Source organism: Neopelma chrysocephalum, unplaced genomic scaffold, assembly GCF_003984885.1.
Source record: "Neopelma chrysocephalum unplaced genomic scaffold, ASM398488v2 Primary Assembly neopelma1_97, whole genome shotgun sequence".
NCBI classification, from domain to species: Eukaryota; Metazoa; Chordata; class Aves; order Passeriformes; family Pipridae; genus Neopelma; species Neopelma chrysocephalum.
The window spans coordinates 6,255,199-6,264,192 of record NW_020897760.1 but is presented as its reverse complement, the minus strand read 5'-3'; the positions used below and the strand labels follow the sequence as shown (position 1 = coordinate 6,264,192).

Below are 8,994 nucleotides of genomic sequence, written 5' to 3'. Positions count from 1 at the left end.
CTCACATTCACCTTCTTTTTTTAAAATGACTCCATACATTTGTAGTAAGCAGCATCGATCCAATTTACAGTGCTTGCTATAATCCTTGACTGTTTTTCCTCACGATTCTCTTAAAGCATTCTGAAATACCATGTTGTCTGTGTAATATTTTCCTCAAAACCCTTTTCATACTAATATATTGTGGAATTGTGTTCCTGTACTTTTCCAGTAGAATTCACATTAGAATCTGTTATACAGCCAGTATCTCAGGAGAGCTGTCCCTGTTCTTACCTCTAGAAAATGCCCAGCTCCTTGAACCAGCACTTTTATTTTTTCTTCTTTTGGACTGTAGTCCTTAATTAACTTTTGCATTTGTAGAGTATTGATTATGTAAATATTACTTGCAACATGAAAACATGTATATGTAAAAGCCTCTGCCTTCAGTTTTTTTCAGTAGGAACTAAGGAAAATTTTATGAAGCTTAAATACAAAAAGTAGGAAGGGAAGCAGTATTTGGACTGAAATACATTGGAAGTGACAAGGAGAAACATTTTGTCTTCTGTCACCTGATTTAGTTGCTTTTTACGAGTTTACTGTAGAGAGGTTTTGGTTTTGCTGTTTGCAAATTCGGAGGAAATTTGTTTCTGTGAAGGACTGTATTTTATAGGTAGATAGCATTTTTTAGTGGTTTATTGTGCTGCATAACAGTGATGGTTAATGTGCCAGATGGTGTGTTTCATTTTCAATTTTTTCCTTTATTGTTTTTAAATAAGCATTATTACAATTTGAAAGTTACATGTGCAGGATTAAAAGCAATTTATCAAACCCCCACCCCCCCAATTTAATAACTGAGGAATAACAAAACAGATTAATTTATAATTTATTCCACTCTGCACAAAATCAGGGAGGTTTGTCTAGTGCTGATATTGTCTTGATTTACCATCTAATTTGACTGCTATTTTTAAAATGGCTCTTCATCTTCTACATTGTTAGGTATGTGTAAGTCAGAAAAGATGGTGTTCAGGTGTTCAGTCCTTCCGTTTTACCTGCTGCATTTTGTGGGCTTGTTTTGTTGCTTGAAAGTAACCAGGAATTTATCACGGGGCCCCATTCTAACTGAAGTGCCTCCAGGAAAGACGCAGTCTTGGTTTTTCAAGTGAAATTACTTTCCGAAGGCTGTCCTGGAAGCGTAGCGGCCCCACTGGGCTGGCGTGTCGGTCCTGGCCGCTCTGGCGGAGCGCGAGCGCTGCCTGAGGGCAGCCACGGCACCGTGAGGAGAAGGAGCGGCAGGAGAAGGAAGGGAGACCTGCCGCTCCGCCCTCGGCCAGCCCGCCTTCTCGCTGCTGGGCAAGAAGGTTCATGTCGCTGGGCTGGGCTGAGACGGCACATTCGCTCGATGGCGGCTGGTGCTGCTGCCTCCGCCCTCTTCCAGCCTTTCCCAGTCCGCCAGGCACGGCGGGAGGCGGGCCCAGCGAGCTTCGCTGACGGGAGGCGGCCGCCGGGAAGCGCCAGGCCGGGGGACGGGAGAGCTGCGGCGGTGAGGTAAGGGACAGGAGAGCGGGGCGGAGAGATTTCCGCCGAAAGGGGCGGCGGGAGGAAAAAAATTAAAAAGAGAAGACACGACTCCGCCGGGACTCGAACCCGGAACCTTTGAATCCCTTCAACCCTCTAGAAGTCCAATGCGCTATCCATTGCGCCACGGAGCCACCTGTTGGAATCTCCGCGCACCGCCTAAAGAGCCTGCGCGCGCCGTCACGCGCTAGCCGCGAACGCTCTGGCTTTTTTTTCCTTCTTTTTTCATTTTATTTTTGTTTAACCGGTATGAACAGGCTTCGTCTTATACGCTGCTGCACAGACGAGTCTCGCCGCAGCCCCTACGTGCCACCCGAGCGCTGCCCACGGCCCGGGTGGGGCCCACGGCTTCCTGTGCAGCGCTCGCCGTGGCGCTGCGTCCTCATTTCTTACGAAGACTGACTTTTTTTAAAAGTTCTTCAGTGATCAGTATAAAATATTTGTAGACATCCCATTCCAGGGTTTTCAGTATTAATCCTTGTGTTTGGATGAATCCAAGTGTATTCCACAATTGCCTTGTGTTGATGAACTCTGCCTCCAACCGGCCATAAATTCACGGTAACACCCCTCCTTACCCTGCTCCCCCCGTGGATTCAGTAAAACAAGATATTCGCTTAAAAGCTGTAATTATAGTCTGAAACAAATCTATCAATACTAATTTTTTTAAATCATGAGTAGGCATATGAGAAACGCCAGAAGACAACAGTATGAGGTTATTCTTTCTTTAACTCTCCGCAGCAGTATATTCCAAGCGGAGCCTGTGCCTTTCTGCTCCTGGGGGTCGCCCTGGCCCGGCTCTCCTGGGCAGTGAGATCTGCGCTGTGGCGCCGTGGCCCGGGTTATGCAGTAGAATGGCTTTGTGAGAATCTCATGCTGCACTTTATTGTAATTTAAAAGTACTGGTATCCATAAGAGTGGAGAAAAACATGAAAAGAAGCGCACCCTGAAATCCGAGGAAGCAGGAGGCTAATCAAATCGATGTAAAATGACGTGACTAGGATACACAATCCACTAGCCATTGCCTCCGGGGCTGAGATACCGAGGGTAATGAGTAACCGGGGTGACTCAGGCACACCGGCAGCGTGTCCCGTGATTCCCATGAAGTCATCTGGAGTGCCGGTGGCCAGTAGTAAGGCAAAGCTCATGAGCTGGCTGATGACTAAATAACCCCTACAATGCTGCCGAGAAAAGGGGGTTGCTGGAAGGCTTCAGTAGTTACAGCAAGTACCAGATTACGGGTACACCCCCCCCAAGCTTAACAGACTGTTATTGAACCAGAGCAGTTGTAAACACAGAACAATCACAAAAATTATACAAGATTCACTAAGTTGTACAGGGCTGGTCGAATTTACAATCTCTGGGTCTGTATGGTCTTGTCACAACTGTTTGGTTATGGACAGAACTCTTCATAGGCACTCCTGGTAAAAGCATAAAACCCAGAAATCTTGTTTTTAAGAACTGGGTTGATCTTCAGAATAATAAGCTTAAATTAATGTTTGTGCAACACAAAGAAGCCACTTGTAAGTAACTAGGAATCACCGTAGACATCCTGTAGTTTGTGAGTACCTGGGTATGTGTATTGTAGGGTGAAGGTCGGTACCTCACCAGTGTGATCTGGTAACGTGGTACCTTTGGAGACCAGCTGGTCAAGAATCAGAGTTTGCTGTCAGAAGACTGGTTCTGAAGCTGTAAGAGTGAAGAATCGTGACACACGTGATTCTTACTTCCTCTCATGTTTTCGTTTTGGTTAGTTGGTTTATAACGTTAGGTAAAGGCTGCTGTTTCCATTCATGCAGGAGGACTGACTGGGGCAGTGTTTGGAAATTTTTCAGAAATATTTCAAATTATTCAAGTCAGCTTGCTTTTTTAGTCTGTAAATGTAGTCCCAATGCAAAGTCCACCTTTGTGTTTGGACAGCAGATGGAGCTGCTGCATGAGAAACAGGACAGCTCTTGGGTCATGAACTCACAAAATGTGATGTGTTAGGCAAAACCGATGGATCTGATTAACCTTTGCTGGTGCCTGGATCTGGATCCGTCCTTTGGACTTTCCCTCTTCTGGGAATGTCTGAAGTCCACTTCTGTTGCAAGCTGGCTCTTCAACTTTATGCTCTGTTTCAGGGAGCAGAAGTTTCTTGGAATACAGTTGTGCTGGTTTTAGTTATTGGCACTTAGAGAAATTTTGCTGAGCTCAACCAGGTACCATTTTGCTAATTTTAAATAGGAGGAGAAATTGAGGTAGGAATACCTTGACACAAGACAGCAAGTGCATCAATGGCAGGCCAAAAGCAGCACTGTCATATAACACTCTTTTATTGAAAAAAAATCCACTAGAAATTAATGGTGAAATTGAAGTGTTCATTGAGAGACTTTTTACAACTTGGGTTCCAACATTAACTTCTGTTAATGTACTATAGTGCTATGTACTGTATATCCAATTACTTTTGGTAAGATTTGAGCTTAAAAATTTATTAAAAGGAAATTTTCAAATTTGCAGAGCTTCCACAGATGTTTTTTGGGAGTACCATCATCTTTCTCTAAGAACAAGTGTAATTAATACATTCATTGAAAGCAAGAGGTCAGAGAATGCTGCAGGCAAAGAGGCTGTCTAGACACCTAAATAGTCTTACATACACACCTTACATAGTCTGTGTATTTCAGGTTCTTTTCTTTCTCTCTCTCTTGAAGTGGGATTAGTCCAACCCTACTGCTGTAACGACTCACCTGTGTAGTGCAGCAAGAGAAGGCACTCTTCGAACTGGCAGAAAAATGCTTGGATGTGCAAGGTCTGAGGATACTGAAAATAACACTTTCAGGGAGAGTTTCTTTTGGTAATTTACAATTCGATTTTTTTTTAATTTATTTTCTTAACATGAAGATAAATGCTTCACGTTGTAGATGCTTCTGCATCTCTGCCTTCTCCTCAGTGGGGGCTGTAATTGCCATGTGACTATCAGGGGATTGGAGAATTACCTGTCCTTGTTTGCCAGGCTGCCAGCAGGCAGACTGCTGTCGAGAACCTCTTCCAATTATCTTATTTGTGGCTGTTGTTGGACTAATGCATGTTCTGTCCCATTGAGTATATTTGAGTAGATAGGAGTCATTCCCCAGGGCAGTGCCTTGCTGACTTGGGGAGACATGAGCAATCATGCCAAATCACTTCTACAAGGGATTATAATGTTAATTCCATGTAGCTCTATTAACAGAGCAGCTGCTGCAAAGCCAGCCCTGAGATGAATACAGTCTTTTGGTGGAAAAGTTTGAAGTCCTTTCCTCATGTTCCATGAGTAATTTTTTTCATAGTAATTTTTATGTATATGGTATACAGTCCATGGGTCTTAGTGATTGTTCTCTGTGATGATACAATTGGTGAAGAGCCTAGGAACTTGTTAGAATGGTATCACTCAGATTCCTTCTAATATCTTCTTTTGGAATAAATGCAAAATTATATTTTCATTATTTGTATTTACAGTTTTACTGTGTAATGTATTTATGTACCACGCACTTGTTATTAATTTTTCATTAATTTATTCTTTAGGTTATTATTATTATTGTATTTCTATATTTACTGTTACATTTTCTTCAGAAAGCAAAGTACATAAAGCCAGGTGTCTACAGTGACTGTTTTTGTGAGGGTTTTTTCCCCCCCTGTTTCTCCTGCTTCCTGAATATGTACATTTGAAGGCCATTCACTGCAATGGTACAGACAGATGGTCAAAGGAACATTTTGAATAAATACGGGTTATTGCAGTCATGGTCAACAGTGCTTTCTTCATATTACAGAAGAATGAAAGTCATGGCTACAAGGTGCTTTTCATCCTTAATTCACATTTATGTCCTTTGTGATATTACTACTGACTGTTTTCATAAAAAATAGTTGGAGAATTAACACCTGGCAGGAAATCCTCAACACTTTCAGAAATCAGTGTCAGTAATCACATGTACAGATGGGTTGGCTGGTGGGTTGGTTTGAAGTGGCAAACGCTTGACACTCTGTGCTCTAATAATGGCTCCCTAATAATGCCAAACCTATTCAGTCACATGGAATCTCTCAGAGCACTGCAACAGGACATTTGGATAAGTCCTAGCTAGTGCCTCTTGCCAAAAGTGGAGTACATCAGACTTCCAGAGAGATGAGAATCTGTTTCAAGACAATTTCAATGTTTTCTGTTGCTAACTGGATCTGTTTTTTTTATCAGAGAATGAATTTCATCAATTTTTTTTCAGAAATGAATAAGATTTGTGTCGAACACCCTTCAAAAATATCCGGAATTATGCTTTTAAGTATATTTTAAAATTCTATTCTTAAAAGCTCCCTTTTTTGTTTTTATTAAAAATCACATTTTATTAGTATTTTCATAATTTTATGCTTGTTTACACTGGGACTTTGCTTAGCAGACTTATTTCTTGCTTCCTTAGTGGGCCTTTTCTGCTTTGAAATCTTCTGTTCATGTTTTATAGCTTAACACAGAATTAGCTTCTAGCATCTTTTCTCAGATTTTACGCTTCTGTAATCTATCAGTACAGCTTTTTTCTCTGTTTTAACAGCCATAGTGCAAGAACATTGAACTAGCAAGTGATTTTTATAGCTAATCCTTGCACAGTCATTGCTCTATATTCTTCCCTCCAATTTTTGTCTCATATACCCAGTCATTGAATTAATGCAACTTATCACCCAGCAGAAGTTACAGTATGAAGAAACAAAAAGCTGCACATCAAAGGGTCTTCTGTGCAGACAGAGCAGACACAAAGGCTTCTTTGTGATGAATGTGCAGAGTTAGCTCTGCCACTCTAAATCAGTAGTGAATTTTCTTCAATTCTAGCATTGAAGTAAAAGAATGCCCTTTGTTCTTGTAGGGGGTTTTACTTTTATTTCCAAAATGCTGGCAGGCAGTAAGCATTGACTTAACAACCTAAAAAATTAACTTCCTGTGTTCAGAATTGTGGTATACTTTGATAGAAGTTTATCTTGGTTTATTCAATGTAGTAATAGGTACCAGTCATTTCTGCAGCAAAGTGAAACAAGCAGCTTCCAGAGTCAGTGCTATCTGTAAATCATAGGAATCACTGAGAACATGACCCCTTATTTTTTGCCACACCCACTGTAGAAATAATGTTCTTGTTGTTCTTGTTATTATTGCAATATATGACTGTAGTTAATTTTGTAAATATCTGAATTTGCAACCACTAGGGTGGGGAATTCAGAAAAATAGTCTGAAAAAAAAGCCAAAAGAAGTGTCATCACAGCTCCCGTCCAAAATTACAGAGACTAGGGTAGACATTTACACCCAGATAGTATGTCAGGGAGGCTTCAATCTGGTTTTGATACAAGTGGCCTTTATTCCATAATATTGCTACAAAATTATCACTTGCTTTTGTTAGTGGTGTGATGACAGGATATTCTTTTGTATGTCTAAAAGTGGGAATGTGGCTTCTTAATTTACCTTCAAGCGCTAATCCTGCTCACAGCTAGTTTGGAGGGGCAAAAGGCCTTTGGATTTGGTGTTAATTGCTATGTAGTTGGTCTTAATTACACAGAGGCCTTATGTTTCTTGACTGACGGTTTTGCATCTTGTTTGTCAGCGATGAAGTTATCTGCTAGAGATAGTTGTATGTTTTATGTTACTAATTAGAATGAGAAAAGTGAAAGTGAAAAATGGTATCTCTAAGCAGGCTGGACAAGTAAATTTGACAGAGTTGAAATGGAATAGGGAAATTTGGCACAGGAGTTACTTTGCAATCCTTGTTAAAAATGAGAGTACAGGTGAAAAAAAGAAGGGGTAAAGGAGAAACATAAAGACCTGGGCTATGGAGAATGAGAGTAATGTTGATGGTGCTAATAAAACTTTGGGAGGGGGTTGGCTTTGGTTTGAGATTGTTTTTTCAGAGTCTTCACTCTTGCAGTGCAGAATGGGTTTGGGGTGAGCGTGCAGCTAATCCACGATAGAATATGATGAAATCAGTCCCAAACAGCCTGTACTAGTTTGCTTCTTCGTAAAATCAGAAATTCAGATTGTTTTTCAGTCTCTGTGCTGGCAGAGCTTGTGTGACATACATCCAGCATACAGCTTGTGTGACATTCATCTGGAAGCCATGTATAGCTTAACTTTAACATACTTACATAAATGACAAAATCATTAGTTTTCAACTCATGGATTTTAACACTCCTGACATGATAACTCTCTTCCTTTCGGTCATACCTAAAAGCAGTCTAGTGACCTGTTGATTTGCACCAGGAGATATTGATTCATTATGGTCCCAAAAAGGAAGACACTCAGACTATAAAGTGTTGCTTAAAATATCATTTACTGTGGCTAACACTGTAAAGAAAAACGACAACGTAAGTGGTTTTATGTCCTTCCAGATGCTGAGTTGTGTGGTATTGAACAGGTCTCAAATCAGAACCCACCACTCTGGGCAGATCCTGTCCAGGGAAAGGTCATCTGATATTTTGGTCTTTTGAGCACTTGCGGGATTTTCTTGAAACAATTCTAGTTCTCACTTCTACTGTCAAACAGAAAGCTGGTTCACTTAGGAACTGTTTGCTGCACTTTTAGATAAAGACAAGGACGCCCAGGCAGTGTACTCACCAGTACTGAGGGGGAGCTGCCTGGGGGCTCCTCTGTTCCCAGGCTCTGTCCTGCAGCCCTGGGAAATGTGCTGCTCAGCACGGGTCTGACAGCCCAGATCTACATGCAGCACAGCACTGGCCTGTGCCTTGTATGGGCATCACTAACTCCTCAATAAAGTGATCTTCTGGTTAGGATCAATAACCTGTGATTGAGGAAAAAAATCCCTTGCATAAAGAATTGCAAAGTGATGCAGTTATACATTTAGGTTTTGAGAGCATCAGTGTATTCAGGGCAGATTTATAGCCTAGGTGAGTGGGAAGTGATCCTAACTGGAACCTCTAAGTAGCTTCCATAATGTAATAATCATAATAATAACGATGATAATAATGCATGATAATATACATAATAAAATACAATGTGATGCCTGGAGTAGTTAATTTACCTGTCCCTATTAGTCTTTTGAGCTCTGGACTGATGGAGGGTGTTTTGAGCTTGTGCATAGTGTTACAATTATGGAAATGAGTTAATTTTGCTGTTGTTTGGGGTTTTTTTGTTGGATTTTTTCTTTCTCCTAGTTTATAAGTAAAATTTTTTTAATATTTTTTAAGAAGTAGCCTGCAAAGCTCTCAGCTGAAAGTAGGAACTTCTTATTTCCTAATGGCTCATTGGCAAATAGGTGGCACGTTTTTCACTTAGTAGAAAAGTAATAATAATAATTAAAAATAAGGTCTGAAAAAAGTTACTGAACACAATATACAAATTTTCCTTGATTTAGGGGGGAAAAAACCCAACCTCACTGCTCAGTTCTCGTCACTGTGATTCATCAGCTGCGGTCTCCTGGGCAGGTCTGACTGCTGATTGGGCCCAGGGCT

At 41.0% G+C, this 8,994-nt stretch overlaps 1 protein-coding gene and 1 non-coding gene across 2 annotated transcripts in view; one reads left to right on the top strand and one right to left on the bottom strand.

Moving 5' to 3' along the window:
* The first annotated feature begins 1,501 nt into the window (after nt 1–1,501).
* BCAR3 (BCAR3, NSP family adaptor protein) overlaps nt 1,502–8,994 on the top strand; it is a 91,946-nt gene continuing 84,453 nt past the window's right edge. The window contains exon 1 of the mRNA XM_027694176.1: nt 1,502–1,521. The gene's annotated coding sequence lies outside the window, so the exon portion shown is untranslated. The remainder of the gene's footprint in view (nt 1,522–8,994) is intronic.
* On the bottom strand, nt 1,600–1,685 carry TRNAR-UCU. Its single transcript is given in 2 exon segments — nt 1,600–1,635; nt 1,649–1,685. It is a non-coding gene; the product is annotated as a tRNA-Arg (tRNA).